The sequence below is a fragment of the Lethenteron reissneri genome, chromosome 61 (assembly GCF_015708825.2).
Source record: "Lethenteron reissneri isolate LAM-NWPU_2019-01 chromosome 61, ASM1570882v1, whole genome shotgun sequence".
Taxonomy (NCBI): Eukaryota; Metazoa; Chordata; class Hyperoartia; order Petromyzontiformes; family Petromyzontidae; genus Lethenteron; species Lethenteron reissneri.
In genome coordinates, this window is record NC_083839.1 from 9295616 (window position 1) to 9315112 (window position 19497).

A 19497-nucleotide genomic window follows, 5' to 3' on the forward strand; every position below is an offset into this window, starting at 1 on the left:
CAAGGTCCCCCTGCTCAAGAAAGCACATATACATGCCCGTCTGAAGTTTGCCAATGAACATCTGAATGATTCAGAGGACAACTGGGTGAAAGTGTTGTCGTCAGATGAGACCAAAATGGAGCTCTTTGGCATCAACTCAACTCGCCGTGTTTGGAGGAGGAGGACTGCTGCCTATGACCCCAAGAACACCATCCCCACGGTCAAACATGGAGGTGGAAACATTATGCTTTGGGGGTGTCTTTCTGCTAAGGGGACAGGACAACTTCACCGCATCAAAGGGACGATGGACGGGGCCATGTACCGTCAAATCTTGGGTGAGAACCTCCTTCCCTCAGCCAGGGCATTGAAAATGGGTCGTGGATGGGTATTCCAGCATGACAATGACCCAAAACACACGACCAAGGCAACAAAGGACTGGCTCAAGAAGAAGCACATTAAGGTCCTGGAGTGGCCTAGCCAGTCTCCAGACCTTAATCCCATAGAAAATTTGTGTAGGGAGCTGAAGGTTTCTAGTTGCCAAACGTCAGCCTCGAAACCTTAATGACTTAGAGAAGATCTGCAAAGAGGAGTGAGACAAAATCCCTCCTGAGATGTGTGCAAATCTAGTGGCCAACTACAAAAAATGTCTGACCTCTGTGATTGCCAACAAGGGTTTTGCCACCAAGTACTAAGTCATGTTTTGCAGAGGGGTCAAATACTTATTTCCCTCATTAAAATGCAAATCAATTTGTAACATTTTTAACATGCGTTTTTCTGGATTTTTTTGTTGTCATTCTGTCTCTCATTGTTCAAATAAACCTACCATTAAAATGATAGACTGATCATTTCTTTGTCAGTGGGCAAACGTACGAAATCAGCAGGGGATCAAATACTTTTTCCTCACTGTATGTTGAACTTGTTTCGCACCGTATATGTCAGGGCTACGCCAACCCTAGTCCGCGCTCACCAGCAACCTCACCTCCACCGTCCGACGATCAATATAGTCATTGCACGCTGCACGTGCCGAATGATTGCTAAACGCGTCCAACTGGACGTACGGTGCTCCCGATGGAAATTGAATAGCGCTCTATACGTCACACGGGGAACGCGTGTGGTGCACACACCGGAATCTTAACTTACACATTCCTGCGGAGGGAGCTGGTAGGAACGTTGGGTTGCTCAGTCAATGGCAGGGTAAACGGTGGCGTGGTGTATTCCGCAAATATGGCCGACTGTGAGGGCGTGCACAAGCCGGCGTGAGTAGGTTAAACGTTGCGTTTTATAAAGGCACCACGGGGTGACTAGCCCCTCCCCACCCAGCCCCACCCCTCCCACCCCCTACCCAGCCCCACCCTCCCACCCAGCCCCTCCCCACCCTCCCCTCCCCACCCAGCCCTTCCCCAGCCTCCCCACCCAGCCCTCCCCACCCAGCCCCTCCCCACCCTCCCCTCTCCACGCAGCCCCACCCCTCCCATTTTTGGATGCACGACGGACGGACGGACACAATAATCCACTGTGGGCTGGTGTAACCAGGAGGTTCCTACCAGTACCAAGAAACTCAACACATGTTTCAATAACACTGCCTTAAAAGGGAAGAAAAAAATTGCGACGTTTTTCGAAAATTTTACTTTTTGAGCCGGAAAGGGCCATTGCCCGAATCGTCGCCCTTGTTTCCCATCAAGGCCACAGTGGTATTGATGAATCTGTTGAGTTAAGTTATTTGTGCTCCATGCCTAGCGGAGCAGCAGCAGCAGCATCAGGAAATTGTCATATTTAATTTCAATCACGGCTCACTCTCTCTCTAGGACACGCGAGGCGTGTTTACCAATCATCAGCCAGTGCAGCGCGAAACGAATCTGATTAGCACGGGCACAAAGGGTTCGGGCTGGTTTGGGGAGCACGCACAGCGGAGGGTTCCGAGCGCTGGAGCGTGGGGAAACTCAATCCGTGAGCCCCCCCCCGGGGCGAGACATCTCACTCCTCGGTACCACCCCCACACCCAGAGGGTAGCGTCACATTCGAGATTCCAATTTCTCTATGCGGCCAATCACTGCCCTGGTGGGTGTGGTGGCTACCGCTGCTGCCTGTCAACCCAGTGCTGTGGAGGCAGCAGCGAAGGGTTAGTGGATCACCGCAGATGTCATGAAACTAACCTATCCGTGGGGTTCATATTCTTAGGTTTTTTCGGTAAAGTCACGTAGGTAAAACATTAAAATTAATGAAAGTAAAATAAAATAAAAATCACGACGTTTCGGAGGCAACACAAATCTCCGTCATCAGGTGGGACCGTTACAGCCAGATTTGCTGCATCAAGTGAGGCAATGATTCAAGATGTAATCCCTTAATAGCAAGTTGAGGTGGGGGAGGAGAGGGGGGCGGAGCTCATCAGAATGTGGTAGCCAATGAATGGAACGTATCGGGAGGGAGGGGGGCGGGGCTCAAAGACGGCACGACGTGCCACGTAGAACGCATCAGGAGGGGGAGGGGGGGCGGGGCCAAAAGAATGGACGACGTGGTACACGTCGGCGGCGTGGACGTGGTTGTGCGCAAGCAACTACTGCTGCACACGCCAACGCACTTGATGCAGCAAATCTGGCTGTGACGGTCCCACCTGATGACGGAGACTTGTGTTGCCTCCGAAACGTCGTGATTTTTATTTTATTTTACTTTCATTAATTTTAATGTTTTACCTACGTGACTTTACCGAAAAAAACCTAAGAATATGAATCCTTGCAGTCACGAAAGCTTCAAATCTAGAAATATCCGTGGGGTGTCTACGAGGTTCCGTATCCGCCACCCCCATCCATCCGTCTCAGCAGAAGGCAGTACAGCGAGTGGATTAATCTCCATCTGATGCAATTTGTACGATGAAAACCACACATTTTATTTTACAAGATAAGGCCCACTGAGCTCTTTTAAAGAAGCGACCTGACCATCACAAATGACACCACAAATAGGTGGCTTGTCGCGTGGAAATGTACTGCAGCAAAGTACTCTAAACGCGTGTTTAAAAACGTGGAGGACTCGGAGATAAATCCACGCGACTACGGGGAGAGAGACACGCAAACTCCCAATATAGAGTAGACGTCAGGGTCGGGATCGAACCCACGACCTCCTGTATAACAGGCGAGGTAGTTAACATCTCGCCACAATTATTTTTAGTGCCACTCATTGGAGTGCCATGGTGGCGAGATGTTAACTACTTCGCGCGTTATACAGGAGGTCGAGAGTTCGATCCCAACCCTAACGCCTGCTGTGTATTTGGAGTTTGCGTGTCTCTCCCCGTGGCCGCGTGGATTTATCTCCGGTAATCAACATGCGTTTAGAGTATTTGGCTGAAATAAATGTCCACGTGGTAAGCCACTTCGTTGAGCTACCAGGTCGCTTAAAAAAATAACTATATAGCTCAGTGGGCCTTAACTGGTATAATACAAATTAGTTTCCAGAGTATAATAAAAAATTCGATGCAAGAGCCGAATGGCTCACAGGGCTATACCTAATAAATGAAACTTAAAACTGAAATTAGTGTGGCTAAATAAGTAAAGTTCGCCCTACTCAACTTGTTTTTCAGAAAATGTATATTGATAACCATTTTCAATGAGTGATGCTCTCAAAGACATCACTCTGCAGTCTTATTATCCGTATAAATAGATCTGTATGGATAAAAAAGAGGCTTTGCTGTCTTAGGGGGGGGGGGGGTAACCAATTGTTGTTACTCTGGCCTGGGGGGGGGGGGCGGCTTGCCCGCGCCTCTCTTCCCCGTGTGGCCAGGCCGAGTCGGCAGCTCACTTCCAATCGTGCAGGGATAAGATAAAGACAAAGATGCCCCCCGTGTAGCCTTCAACAGGTTACGATTGAAGGCCTGCACGTCACCACCACGCCCTTGCCACCTTTTACCGCTACAATGCTGATGTTGACACACGCAGCACCAGATACAGTGCTCATTTGAGGCTGAGTCGACCTAGGGGAGGCTCGGCACCGGTTACAAGATATTCGTCACCAGTGTTGGTGGCCGTAAGCCGGAATCGAACTCAGGTCACCGGGTTTTCGTAGCGCGGCCGTGCTAACTGTTAACACCACCACCAACAACGCGGCGACACCTGCACGCGGATGACACATCGCGACACGCGTGCACAACGCCCAGCGAACACCGATCCGCCTGCGTCTCTGTGCCTCTCTGTGCTTGTCTCTGTGTTTATGTGTTTGATGGGGAGTGGTAGTGTAGTGGTTAGCGCACTGCGCTGCAACGCCGACTACTCGAGTTCGATTCCCGCTCATAGCCAACGCCACGGTGACGATTATCTGAACAGGGTCCTGGGCCTCCCCTAGGTCGACTCCGCCTCAAATGAGTATCTAGTGCAGTGTGTAAATATCGCCATTGGGGAGACAAAGGCGGTCGGGCGTGGTGCTGGTCACCCACCCCCTCGTATGCCGTTCCGGCCTTCATAGGTGTTAATCGCTTGCAGCACGTGCCCCAACAGTCCGTTCAGGTTACACGGGGGATCTTTGTATATGTCTGTATGGATGTGTGTCTCTCTATGATGTGTGCGTATGCGCGCCTGTTTGTGTGTGTGTGGCACTTTATAAGTGCTCGCGAACAGCACTTGCCCCAACAGTCAAAGTCTATGGATGGGAGGGCGACAACTTTTGTGTGTTGTGTGCAAGCCTCTCTGTAGGAACACACCCGCGTGTCTGTGTGTGCTGCTGTCCCTCAGCAGTTCATGCTGGCGGTGATCTGTCTTCTGCCGGTGTGTGCGCGAGCACGCGTGGTGCAACTTCCCTCTCCTCTCTCCGACGTGCGCTCAAACCGTGGTCTCCCCGCCCCCGCCGCGTGTGCAGACCCTCGAGTAGAAGTTGCGCCACGACTGCAGCGTCTTGCCCGACCAGATCCAGAAGCCCGAGGTGATGCCTACCACGAGCGTCATCAGGTACTTGATCATGAGCACCGCGAAGTCGGGCTTCATCGGTGGATACGGGCGCAGGGGGCACGCGACGCCCAACTCGCGGCAGCTGCGGGCTGCCCAGCTGCGCTCCCACTGCGCGCGGAACGCCTGCTCGTAGAAGTAGCAGGCGATGAGGACGGTGGCGGGCACCGTGTAGAGCACGCTGAACACCCCGATGCGCACCATCAGCTTCTCCAGCTTCTCGCGCTTACCGCCGTCGTCGTCCTTCATGACGGTGCGGATGCGAAAGAGGGACACGAAGCCTGCCAGCAGGAACGCGGTGCCCACGAGGAAGGTAGACGAAGAGGGGTGCCAGAACGAAGCCGCGCAGCGCGTCCACGCTGTTGAGGCCCGCGAAGCAGACGCCCGTCAGCACGTCGCCGTCCACGTGACCCGTGGCCAGGACGGTGATGGTCTTGACGGCGGGCACGGCCCACGCGGCAAGGTGGAAGTACTGCGAGTTGGCCTCGATCGCCTCGTGGCCCCACTTCATGCCCGCGGCGAGGAACCACGTGAGCGAGAGGATGACCCACCAGATGGAGCTGGCCATGCTGAAGAAGTAGAGCACCATGAAGAGGATGGTGCAGCCCTCCTTCTTGGTGCCTTGTACCACCGTGCGGTAGCCACCCTCGTGGAACCGCTCGTTGCACACCACGGCGTCCTCGAGCACGTAGCCCGCGATGTAGGCCACCGAGACGGCGCAGTAGCAGCCCGACAGGAAGACGATGGGCCTCTCCGGGTAGCGGAACCTCTGCAGATCCACGAGATAGGTGAGCACCGTGAAGAGGGACGATGCGCAGCACAGCATGGACCACACGCCCACCCAGACGCGCGCGAAGCGCAGCTCCTGCTGCCCGAAGAACATGAGGCCGTGCGGGGTGGCGGACGTCTCGCAGGGCGCGCCGCAGTCCGCCTCGCCCAGGAAGCGGTAGTTGAGGTAGCTGGGCACCGCCAGCGCGGCGGGGCACGCGAAGCCCGGGGAGCCGCCCGGGCGCGTCGAGGCGCCGCCGTGCGGGGTCGCGCCCGGCGGCTCCTTGTGGCCCGCGCGCGCCGTGGCGGACGGCTCCGTGGGGGGTGCCGCGCCGTCGCTGTGGTTCTGCCCGACGCACAGCTGCTCGGCGCCCTGCACAGGGAAGTTCTCGCAACGGAGCCGCTCGGGCCACTGGAAGCCGAACTTGTTCATGAGCGTCTCGCAGCCGTGGCGCGCCCTGTCGCAGAGCGAGCGGCACGGCGGGATGGCCTTCTCGAGCACGGTGCACACGGGCGCGTACATGGAGCACAGGAAGAACTTGAGGTCGGCCGAGCACTGCACTTTGACGAGCGGGTAGAACTGATGCACCTCCAGCCCCGCGTCCTCCTGGTTGGTGTGGCCCAGCAGGTTGGGCAGGATGGTCTGGTTGTAGGCGATGTCCGCACACAGTGGGATTGAGATGGGCTGGCAGAACCCGTGGTCGGGGATGGTGATGCCCCGTTGATCAACCGTGCCCGGCTGCTGCTGCTGCTGCTGGTTCTGCTGCTGGGGGTACTGAGCGAAACTCTGCCGAGTAGTGAGCGCGAGGGTCGCGGTTGTTGCCAGGATGAGGAGAAACGCCGAGCGGCGCGGAGAGAATCGGCGCCATCCCGCGTGCCCACCGTTGCCCCGGGCGCGTCTCCTTCTCGCCATCGCGTTCACCAGGGGAACTTTTCACTCACCCTCTCACTCACTCGCTCGCTCAGCCTCTCACTCACTCGCTCACCCTCTCACTCACTCGCTCAGCCTCTCACTCACCCTCTCACTCACTCGCTCGCTCACCCTTTCACTCACCCGCTCACCCTTTCACTCACCCGCTCACCCTTTCACTCACCCGCTCACCCTTTCACTCACCCGCTCACCCTTTCACTCACCCGCTCACCCTTTCACTCAGCCGCTGACCCTTTGACTCAGCCGCTGACCCTTTGACTCACCCGCTCACCCTTTCACTCACCCGCTCACCCACCTACTCGCCCGCTCACCCACCTACTCGCCCGCTAACCCACCTACTCACCCACCTACTCACCCAGCCACTCACCCACTCACCCACTCACCCAGCCACTCACCCGCTCACCCAGCCACTCACCCACTCACCCACCCACCAACTCACCCACGTACCCACCGACCGACCAACTCACTAACTCACCCACTCACCCACTCACCCACCCACTAACTCACCCACCCATTAACTAACTAACTCACCCACCCACCCACTAATTCACTAACTCACCCACCCACCCACTTACTAACTCACCCACCCACTCACTAACTCACCCAACCACTCACTAACTCACCCACCCACTCACCAACTCACCCACCCACCAACTCACCCACCCACCAACTCACCCACCCACCAACTCACCCACCCACTCACTCACTAACTCACCCACCCACTCACTAACTCACCCACCCACTCACTAACTCACCCACCCACTCACTAACTCACCCACCCACTCACCCACCCACCCACTCACTAACTCACCCACTCACTCACTAACTCACCCACTCACTAACCCACCCACCCACCAACTCACTAACTCACCCACCCACTTACTAACTCACCCTCCCACTCACTAACTCACCCACCCACTCACTAACTCATCCACCCACTCACCCACTCACTAACTCACCCACTAACTCACTCACCCACTCACTAACTCACCCACCCACTAACTCACCCACCCACTAACTCACCCACCCACTAACTCACCCACTCACTCACCCACCCACCCACGAACTCACTCACACACTCACTCACTAACTCACTCACGCACCCACGAACCGCCCAATCACTCATTAACCCACCCACACACTTTCTGACTTAGTAAATTACTCAATTGCGAACCTATCCACCCATTAACGCACTCACTCCCTCTAACCAACCCACTCACTCGAACCCACTCACTCGAACCCACTCACTCGAACCCACTCACTCGAACCCACTCACTCGAACCCACTCACTCGAACCCACTCACTCGAACCCACTCACTCGAACCCACTCACTCGAACCCACTCACTCGAACCCACTCACTCGAACCCACTCACTCGAACCCACTCACTCGAACCCACTCACTCGAACCCACTCACTCGAACCCACTCACTCGAACCCACTCACTCGAACCCACTCACTCGAACCCACTCACTCACTCCCTCTAACCCACTCACTCCCTCTAACGAACCCTCAACTACCTCTCTCACTAATTCATGAATCCATCCACCTAAACATTTAATATATCACCTCCATTCGCGAACCCCCTCACTAATTTACTGACTCAATTACCCAATCATTGACTCATTCACTATCCCATCCACACACTGACACAATTACAAAGGCGCTCACCAACTCACTTACCCTATCACATACTAACTCGCTAAGTCACGGATTCGTTTATGTTCTAAATAACTCAGCTAATCACTCACTCACTCATTAACGTACTCACTAACCTGGCCGCGCCTGCCCACCAGGTGGGGTGATGATGACATGAGCCTGATGTGAGTGTTACAGCGTGCAATTTGAGGTGTCACATCGTGCAGTGTGAGTGCCAGCGTGCAGTGTGTCCCAGCGTGCAGTGTGAGTGCCAGCGTGGAGTGTGAGTGTCAGCGTGGAGTGTCACAGCGTGTGTCACAACGTGCAGTGTGTCAGCGTGGAGTGTAGGTATCACGGAGTGCAGAGGCGGTCTAGCAGGGCTCGCGGTGAGCAGAGCACTGAGAGAAAGTTTGGCGATCCGCCTCCCGTGCTCTCAGCGCCTCCTCCCTCTCCTCCTCCTTTCCCCTTCCTCCTCCTCCTTCTCCCCTCTAGTCCTCCTCCCCATCTCCTCCCCCTCTTCAAGAGCAGCGCTGGGCGCGAGGCTGCAGCGCCGCCTCCCCACTCAGCCCCACCACCTCCAACCCTCACCACCCCCGCCCCTCACCACCCCCACTCCTCACCACCCCCGCCCCGCCGCCCCTCACCACCCCGCCCTTCACCACCTCCGCCCCTCACCACCCCCGCCTCGCCCCTTACCACCCTCACCACCGCCACCCTCACCACCCCCGCCCCTCATCACCCCCCCTCATCACCCCCCCCCGCCTCTCATCACCCCCGCCCCTCACCACCCCCGCCCCTCACTACCCATACCCCTCGCAATCCATACACAAACAACACAGTGCAACCGCACCCTCTGAATCTCACCGCATCGCGTGTTCCGCTGCTGCTGCTGGATCATCCCGGACAGAGCTCGCTCGCAGGGTGAACATGGGGGAAGGGGGAGCGGCAGAGTGCGATATCACAAATATTAATTTATTTTCCCGATATTTAAAACGGACACGGGTTGGTGCGTCTCTCTGCCAGCAGGCGACGTTAACTGCAGTGCACGTGGATTCACGCGTGAGCGCCTGTGTGCTTCTGGTTGGCGGGTCAAGTTTCAAGTTTCATTTATTAGGTATAGCCCTGTGAGCCAAGCGGCTCTTAAGTCGGGTGCAACCGCAACAAACAACATATGAACACAGAACATCCCAAAGCGATGACACGCAACAGAAACATCCTAGAATAAACCAGCAAATATTCTAAAAAATAAAACTTATTAAAACGCTGTGTGTAAAAATCACAATGTGGTGCAAGCCAACATCAACCATAAGACAATTTTGATTAACCATGTTTTCGAATCACCAAGATAAAGCTATAAAAACAATGTAACAACAGTAATCATAGCAACTGTGATTTAAATTTAACAATAAACGATATACATAACACATACGACCAAACCTGCAGCCATAGCTGGCAGCACGACACTCCCAGTGTATGATGTGTGAGTGAGTCAGTGGCAGCGTGAGTGAGTGTATGATGTGTGAGTCAGCGTATGATGAGTGAGTCAGTGTATGATGTGTGAGTGAGTCAGTAGTAGCTTGAGTGAGTGTATGATGTGTGAGCCAGCGCATGATGAGTGAGTCAGTGCATAATGTGTGAGTGTCTCGGCCTTGCTGTGCGCTGCGTTGCACCACTACCCGAGTAGATAACCTCGCATTCAATAAATCTTCAGAGCCAGGGTGAACATCCGACTCCAAACGTATTTAATGAATTGAACGAGGTAAAACTGATGGAAAAACAGCACAAATACAGCATCTGTTAATACTTGGTAACAGTGGCGGCTCCTGCAAAATCTCTCAGGGGGGGCAAATGTCTGGATGATTAAGGTCCACCCATGCAATGAATAAATTAACAGCTTAAGCATGTAAAGGCAACTTCACTTCTTTAATATTAATGAAAAATAAAGTGACTCTTACAATACATCTTGTTTGTTTATATACTCACTATTAAAACAAACCACTCAAGTTTATTTTATTAAAGATTCCACTCGGTAGCGATAAATTATATTGTTGGATGAAACGTGCTTACGTATGATGACGTAAGCACGTATGATGACGTAAGCACGTTGGGGCTTGCCCTCCCGGAGCCATAGAGAATGCATTGCAGCGCCCCCGTTCGAAAAAAAACATCTTTCAAGTTAAGTGGGGCCACTCGGGGCGATTCTCAGCCGGAGTGAAATCGCCCAAAAAGAGGCGGTACTCCACAGAACGTGACATGACGCTGATTGGACTATATCCAGAGGCTGCAGTGACGGCTAGCGTGACTGTGGTTGAATGACATTGGTGGTGCGTCGCCCAATCGCCCTAATCAAGAAACCGCCCCTGCTTGGTAATATCAATACAATGAATGAACACTACAGCATCATAACATTGTCTTAGATAACATGAAACTCAACAATATATCCTGGATGGACTAGGCACCTACATTAGAACTGAATAGCTATACAAGAGAATAAGCTACTGTGTTATGTAAGGGCACATCGTGTGATCACCATGCTGCAGCCTAAATGTACAGCACTACACATAATACTGAACTGTGGATGAGATATTTTGTCATCCTTGCTCTCAAGACCGCAATAAGGTTACATGGGTACGAGTTTGACTCGACTTATTCAATTACAAGTAACATTTACAATAAGGCAAGTGGCAGGCTTCGTTGTTAACTAGGCCTCGTTTTTATCATAACAATGTAACAGCATTATAAAGGCATTTACAGCATTATAACGGTCATTTTAACATTATAACATCATTCCCAGTATTATAAGAACATAAACGAACTTACAGACAATGCTTCTTAAAGTCCCACAATGAACAGATGCAGCTGCCTTCACTGAGACGTTATACTGGTAGGAACGAAGTGGACCAGCCTACAATAGATTATATCGTCCGTCCGTCCGACCGTGTAGCAACATCGTCCCCTACTGCAAACACTTGGCATGACCCTACAAAAACCTTTAGACTCAGTGACGCTTTCCTGGCTAAACAAGTGTAACATTCCCTTATAATTCTCTCAGATAGCTTTTAAATAAAACATCAACATTAATGAGGCTTTCCTGGCTAAACAAGTGTAACATTCCCTTATAATTCCCTGAGATAGCTTTTAATTAAAACTTTGAAATTAAAAAATAATATCGTCCGTCCGTCCGTCCGATGTCCGATTACGTGTAGCAACATCGCTCCCTACTGAAAACACTTGGCATGACCCTACAAAAACCTTTAGACTCAGTGAGGCTTTCCTGGCTAAACAAGTGTAACATTCCCTTATAATTCCCTGAGATAGCTTTTAATTAAAACTTTGAAATTAAAAAAATAACTCACAGCGCCCTAAAGCCTACAGCTAGGCCTAAAGCCTCGAACTATGCCTATCACTCTCCCTTCGTATCGTACCCCCGCGTGTGTGCAAGGGAGTTAATGTTTAACAATGTTACATTCCCTGATGCTTTTAAATAGAAACATTTAAATTGAAAGCTTTTACTTTAATAATAAAAACAGTTAATTTTCAAATTAACTTCACGGCGGCCTAAAGCCTACAGCTAGGCCAAAAGCCTAGAACTAGGCCTCAACCTCTCCATTCGTATCGTACCCCCGCGTGTGTGAAAGGGAGTTAATGTTTTACAATGTTACATTCCCTGATGTTTTTAAATAGAAACATTTACATTTAAAGCTTTTACATAAATAATTAAAACATTAAAATTACAAATTAACTCACAGCGGCCTAACGCCTATAGCTAGGCCTAAAGCCTAGAAGTAGGCCTCACTCTCCCTTCGTATCGTCCGATTCGGTGTAGCAACATCGCCCCCTACTGCAAACACTTGGCAGGACCCTACAAAAACCTATAGACTCAGTGGGGCTTTCCTGGCTAAACAAGTGTAATAATACATTATGTTCATATTCTTTGGTTATTTGTTCCTACCAGCCCACCCCGCAGGGTCCTGTTTTGTGCCTCCATTTTGTACTCTGTGCAATGGCTGACACCCGCGTAGTTGAGAGGGAATCTTAAATCGTAACTTTCTGGTCATGTGACAAAACTCAACTTCAATTCCTGTTTACCCACACCCCCACTCCTGCCGTGGAGCAAAACACATGCCTGACACTCCCATCTGGTATCTAGGAGATACCACCATTTCTTTTCTATCTCATAAACAAATGTATAACAACTTCAACGTGTCAACTTATTTGTCCATATCTTTGCGAAAGAGAAGTAGTACTGTCTCAACTATGGGCCTGACGAATGTTTTTGCGACACCTTGCTTCGCAATCATAACCTTTCGAACTTTTCCATCGGCACTGGGAATCGTCTTGCGGATGCGGCCCATTGGCCACTCATTCCGTTTGACTTGGTTGTCCTTCAATAGGACAAGGACACCTTCTTGGAGGTCTGGTCTGTTCGACTGTCACTTGCTGCGCACTTGAAGTGTCGTAAGGTACTCGTTTTTCCAGTGACGCCAGAACGTGTTGGCGAAGCTCTGCACTTGTTTCCATTGATGTCTATAGAGGTCTGCAGTGCTGACCTCCTCGGTGGGTGCTGTGAGCACGTCCGTCTTCTGGGTAAGAAGTGTAGCAGGAGTCAAGATGAATGGTGACTCCAGGTCGGTTGAGACAGGGATCAGGGGTCGTGAGTTAATTATAGCCGAGACCTCGGCTATGAGAGTGGTCAAGACCTCGTGAGAGAGCTGTGTGGACCTGACATCACACAGCATGGAGTCGAGAATACGTCGAGCAATCCCGATCATGCGTTCCCAGGCTCCACTCATATGCGAAGAGTGAGGAGGATTGAAGATCACTGTGCAGCCTTGGTCATTAAGGTATTTCCCTACAGAATCATCTTCAACATTCTCCGTATTGATCTTAAGCTTTTCACATGCTCCAGGGAAATTGGTTCCACAATCAGAACGGAGTTGCTTGGCTGGCCCTCTGATGGCGAAGAATCTCCGGAGTGCATTTATAAAGCTTGAAGAGTCTATGGACTCGATGACTTCGATGTGAACTGCTCGTGTACTCATACAGGTGAACAGCACTGTCCAATGTTTGCTGTTCACGAGCCCTCCTCTGGTGCGGCGGGAGATGACTGTCCATGGTCCGAACACGTCGATCTCTACAGAGGTGAAGGGAGGCTCCACACTGAGTCGATTGGCTGGGAGGTCTGACATTTTCTGTTTTTACTGTTTTCCACGTAGCTTGCGACACCTGATACACTTGTGGATTGTGCTGGTGATGCACCTCTTTGCTCCAACGATCCACAACCCTGTAGATCGGATTGCTCCTTCTGTGAAGTGCCGACCTTGGTGCTTGACCTTCTCGTGGTAGTAGCGCACAAGTAAAATTGCAATGTGGCTCTGGCTCTGGATTATGAGGGGGTTTCGTTCATTCTTATCTAATTTTTCATTCCCTAGCCGACCACCGATCCTGAGCAAGCCGTCTTTGTCCATCCTGGGGTTTAACTTCCTGAAGGAGCTGACCCTAGGAAGGTCCTCTTCCTTGTTGATGGATTGATCTCACTTGCATAAGCTGCCTGTTGCACACAGCAGAATATTGATTTCCTTGCTCTGGAAAGCTCATCTTCAGTACGTGGCACTGTGCAGTGATGCCACCCATTGCAGCTACCAGTGGTGCCTCTCATCGGGCGATGGAAGCAGTCTGCAATATGCGTTAGATGTGCTATCGCTCGCACGAGCGTCGTCCATTTCGAGAAATGTTCAAAATGGTGTGGACTCGGTGGACTTCTTGGTCGCACATTTGTGACCAAGGTTGTCACTTGAGGACGAATCTCCTTGTCTGACTCGGGCTCTACGAGTCCAAAGGTCTCTTTGGTAGTACATGGGCCATTGTCACGCCGTAAGAAGAACGCTGGACTCGTCAGCCAGATGGTTTTCTTTAACAGAGATGCAGGGACGGACCTAGTTGCGAGATCTGCTGGATTCTGCTCAGTTGGAACGTAATTCCATTGCTCCAGCTGCGTCAATCTTCTGATGCGTTCCACCCTGTTGCTGATGTAAGTGTAGAACCTTCTGGTTTGGTTGTTTATGTAGCCAAGTACGACCTTACTGTCCGTGTAGAAATTGACCACATCCAGTTTAATGTCCAATTTAACTAAGATCACTTCTGTAGCTAGAACAGCTCCACACAGCTCGAGCCTTGGGATGGTATGTTCTGGTTGTGGGGCTAATTTGGCCTTGCCTAATATGAACCCAACATCCTGGATCTCTTCTGCGCTTGTGGTTTTTAGGTAAGCTATGGCTGCTACGGCCATCATAGAAGCATTTGCAAACACATGTAACTCCTTTCGTTGGGTTACGGAAAGGGATATGGGCGTGTAGGAACGTGGAATCTGTAGCTGCTCAAGTGCCTGTAAGGAATTTATCCAAGTTTCCCATTCTTGTTGCCGTTTTTCCGGCAACGGGCTATCACAGTCTTGTGTATCAGCACAAAGGTCTCTGAGTATCCAACGGCCTGGAATGGTGACTGGCGCTACAAATCCTAGTGGATCGTTCAGACTGTTTACCATCGATAAGATGCCACGTCGCGTGTAAGGTTTCTCTCCAATTGATACTCGGAATGTGAATGTGTCCGTTTTCAGATCCCAACTCAGTCCAAGGCTGCGTTGGATTGGTGGTGTGTCGACGTTAAGGTCCAAGTCTTTCAAGTCTTTTGCGCTTCTGGACGCTATCTTGTGAAGTCTCAGGTTAGCAGTTGCTAACATTCCTTGCGTCCTTTGGAGCAGATCGATGGCTTCTGAGGCCGTTGGCATTGATTTAAGTGCATCGTCAACGTAGAAATCTCACTCTACAAATCGCTTGGCGTCTTCCCTAAATTCCCGTTCTCCTGCTTGCGCGGTCCTTCTAAGTCCATAGGTGGCTACCGCTGGGGGTGGGCTGTTGCCGAAGACATGCACCTTAATTCTGTATTCAACAATTCGATCATCAACGTTGTTATTGCGGTACCACAGAAATCTTAGATAATTTATGTTGTCTTCTCGAACAATAAAGCAGTGGAACATTTGTTGAATGTCGGCGGATCCTTTTGACAGTCACGGAACATGGAAACACTAACATCCCCTGCCAGGAGATTCCACTGCTGCAATCTGGAGCCCAACAGCTCTGCCTTACCTCTTGGGTAGTTCCAAATCCCTGACAAGGCCCTTTAGTTCACCTTGTGTTATGAGGTGTGGTTCAGAGGAGGAGGATGGGAGAAAATCTGGGTCATGTGACCTTGATGGTTCAGGACCAGAAGTTTAATCCTCTTCCTTGTCTGACTCAAGTGAGAATGATTCTGGTGCATCAGGAACCGGTAGTCCTTCTGCGTGGGGTACAGGGCGTATAGCTGATGGAATGTTTTTATAATGCACAGTCCACTTTTTCTTCCTTGACACACCTTTCCCAACTGGAGGTGCCATGCAGAAGTAACAATTGCTGATATGATCTGTTGGCTCTCTCCAAATCATTGGCACTGCAAAAGGCATAGATTTCCTTTTCCTGTTCAACCACTGGTGAAGATTTGTTGCACAAGTGTTGCAGCATATGTGTGAGGCCCACATCTTGTCCTGATGTCCAATTTTGCAGCCAAAATAAAGATAGGCTTTCTCAACCATAAAGGTTATACTGCGGTTATGTGATTTTATCTGCTTTGTTCACACAAGTGTAATGCGGGCGTAAACGACCTTCCGGAAGTGACGTCATGGGGGGAGGAGTTACGTCACGTGGGGGACAGGGTTCAGGGTTATAAGGGGAGAAACCGGAAGCAGTAGGGGAGTGATCGGAGACTGGGGAAAGTGTAAGGCCACGCAGGGCGGAGTGGGGAAGAGAGAGAGTGGCGAGATCGCCACACACACAGACCTCGAGGATCGGCACCGTCGGCCAGCGGTGACCGACCCCGGGGCTGGAGGAGCAGCGAGGAGGCTGCAGAGAGAGCAGCGGGTCTGCAAGGGTGGAGTTGAGCAACGGGGGTCTGCACGACGAGACAGCAGCGAGTCTGCAAAGAGGGAAGTGGGCTACGTGAGCGACAGCAGCCTGGGGGCTGCCGAGCGAAGAGTAGATAGGGGAGTGCTGTGGAGTGGGCTACGTGAGCGATAGCAGCCTGGGGCTGCAGAGCGAAGAGTAAGGGGGAGTGCCGTGAGGGAAAAGAGTCGAACCCAAATAAAGGACACAGGACAGAGAGAAGCGTCCGAGTCTTTTATTACACTGGTGTTGGAAGTGTAACGGCATGGCAAAACAACTGAGAAAAAAGAATATTCCGTCTCCGGCATCGGCTTCTTCTTCCGACAACGAAGACCTTCCTCCTACGGTGGACCTGACTCTGACAGACGATGAGATCCGTGCTGGGACGAGTGCTGGTCCGGGGGTCCAAGAGGTCGTCGCGTCGGCGGACCCGTCTGCACCAAAGGACGTGGATTTAAGATGGAGTCAGATGGCGGAGCAACTTGAAACCCTCAAGAACGTACTCGCACAGCTGTGTGAGCTCGTCACGCCGAGAACGGCGTCTGGAGGAGATGTTGGTGGTCCGCAGGAGCCCGGGTTGTCTTCGCTGCCGACGCCATCAGCCACGCGGCGCGAGGACGCCATCTTGGGCGTGGCGCACGAGGAAAGGCGGGAAGCCGCCATTTTGGGCCCTTCGCGGCGTAGGGCCGCCATCTTGTCGACACCACGTTGCGACGCCATGTTGAATCTACCACCCAATGAGTCAGCGGCTGGAGGGAGCGCGCCAAGAAGTCGCAGTCGTCACTTACCGACTGTAAAAGAATTCTCCATCGGGGGCGATTGGAGCGCGTTCGCCTGCAGATTTTTGGCAGCGGTTCGTACGGCGAGGTGGACTGACGCCGAGGCGTTAGAAGTTCTTCCGACTCTTCTCGACGACGAGTCTGTTAGATTCTTTCGCTCGATAAAAGCCGCAAAGAAGAAAACGTTGCGAGGTGTATTCAACGAAATGGCTGACGCTTACGAGCCACCGGACGACGCTCATTGCCGGTTTGTGCAACGACAGCGTGCACCCGAGGAGTCTCCAGTGGCATATAGGGGCGCGGTGCTGGAACTGGCTATGGCTGCATACCCGGAGACGGAGCCTGACCTGCTGGAACCTCTCATCCTGGGGAAGATGCTGGAGTTGTCCCGGGATCTCGGCATTCCTATGCCGGTGTGTGGTCACGAGAAGCTCACATCCCGGGCTGCGGCTCGATGTCTCGATTCCCAGTTCAACCTGCACCGGTGGAAGCAAGTTACGGCGTGGACGGGGGGGCCCATCGTCGAAGGGGGAGCCTTGGGTTGGGACCCTAAGAAGGCAGTTTATGTGCAGGACGACAGGAGCCCGCAGGAGCTGTCGGCTGCCGCTGCTCCGTGGCCGGGCCGCGGTGGGCCGGGGCCGCGGGCTGCGCCGCCGATACGGCCGCGTCGGGACGGGGCGCCCGCAGGGAGGCGCAACGACATCGACTGTTTCCGCTGCGGCCGTAAGGGCCATTACGCCAGGGACTGCTGGGCCCGCGTTCCGGGTCCACCCCAGCAGGAGGCCTCGACAGCGGCCGCTCCAACAAAGGATTCGCCAGCACAGGCAAGTCGGTGCGCACCAGACACCCGGCAAGGCTTGACACCTCACTCATCACCGTTGTCATGCGATCCGGTTGTTGTTAATTACGGGAGGCCATTGACTGCGCCTTTTCGCTCGGTAACGCAGTGGCGTAAGTTGGCTCGACGGGTTGTCGCGGCCGCTACCAGTTCCTTGCTTGTTGGGGACCGATTTTCTGGCCAAAATGACCATTCTAATTATGATTAATGAGAACTGCATTGAATTACCAGAAGGCCGTAAAATTGCGTTTTTGCCGTCGCTCTGGGGGCGACCTGCTCCTGTCGCCCAGGTGCAGGCGTTGTCCGAGGTGTCTGTTGATATTCCACCTGGCTCACAGATGCTTATTCCTTTGCGTTATCGGAAGCCTGTACCTGGTCGTCAAGGAGTGATTGGTGTTTTGTTGTCTCCGTCCGCCACTATCACGGGTGGTTCAACTGCTGGTTGGGGCACAAACTATTGTCCGGCCAGACCAGCGCCCGTTTTTACAGGTGCTTAACGCGGGTACCGAAAGCGTGTGTGTGCCGGCGGGTACCGTTGTGGCACATGCCACTACTGCGTTTACAGCTCAGGATGATCTGTCCAGCCGGGGTTTTGTTGGAGGTGTTTCGGGCCCCAGAGCTGCAGATGATCGCTGGATCGCTGAATTGTGTGGGGAGAATTCTGCTCTTTCAGGGGAGCAACGTTGTGCGATCCGTAAATTATTATTGAGCTATTCCGACGTGTTTAGCTCCGACGATTTGGACTTGGGACGCACCTCGTTGCTTTACCATCATATTGACACAGGGGACGCTGCCCCTATTCGGTTAAACTCGCATCGGATGAGTCCGGCTGAGCGCGAGCATGTTCGGGGGGCAGTGGATGACATGTTGGCTGCGGACATAATATCTCCGTCTAACAGCCCATGGGGCGCGCCTGTTGTTTTGGTCAAAAAGAAAGATGGCAAATTGCGATTTTGTGTAGATTTTCGTAAATTAAATAAAGTGTCGGTGGCAGATGCGTATCCCCTGCCGCGTATGGACGACTCTCTCGATGCCTTGTCGGGGGCGAAGTTCTTTTCTACGCTGGATCTCTCTTCGGGTTTCTGGCAGCTTCCCCTTGATGAGTCCTCGCGAGAAAAGACTGCTTTCCGTACGCCGCAGGGGTTATTCCAATTTAACTGCCTTCCGATGGGGTTGAACGCGGCCCCTGCCACTTTTCAGAGGTTGATGGAGTTGGTGTTAACGGGGTTGCAGTGGGAGACATGCCTTATATATTTGGACGATATTATCGTCTTCAGCCGCACATTTGACGAGCATTTATCGCGGTTGGAGGCTGTGTTCACCAGGATGCGTTCTGCTAATTTTAAATTTAAGCCTAAGAAATGTCACCTACTGCAACACTCCGTGCGTTATTTGGGGCACATCGTCAGTGCGGACGGGGTGGCCACAGATCCGGATAAAACTGCGTGTGTCCGTGACTGGCCAACCCCTGCCACGGTGGGGGACGTGCGTCGGTTTTTGGGGTTCGCCTCATATTATCGGAGGTTTGTTCCAAATTTTGCTACGTTCGCGAGGCCTTTGCATCTCCTTACGGGAAAGGGTCACAAATTTGCTTGGGGATCGCCAGAAGAGGCGGCGTTTCGAGGCCTACGCGATCTATTGGCTACGGCGCCGACGTTGGATTATCCG

The 19497-nt window shown here is 52.4% G+C and overlaps 1 pseudogene; it reads right to left on the bottom strand.

Moving 5' to 3' along the window:
• Positions 1–2516: 2516 nt before the first annotated feature.
• On the bottom strand, positions 2517–7095 carry LOC133358220 (frizzled-2-like; annotated as a pseudogene).
• Positions 7096–19497: the final 12402 nt, after the last annotated feature.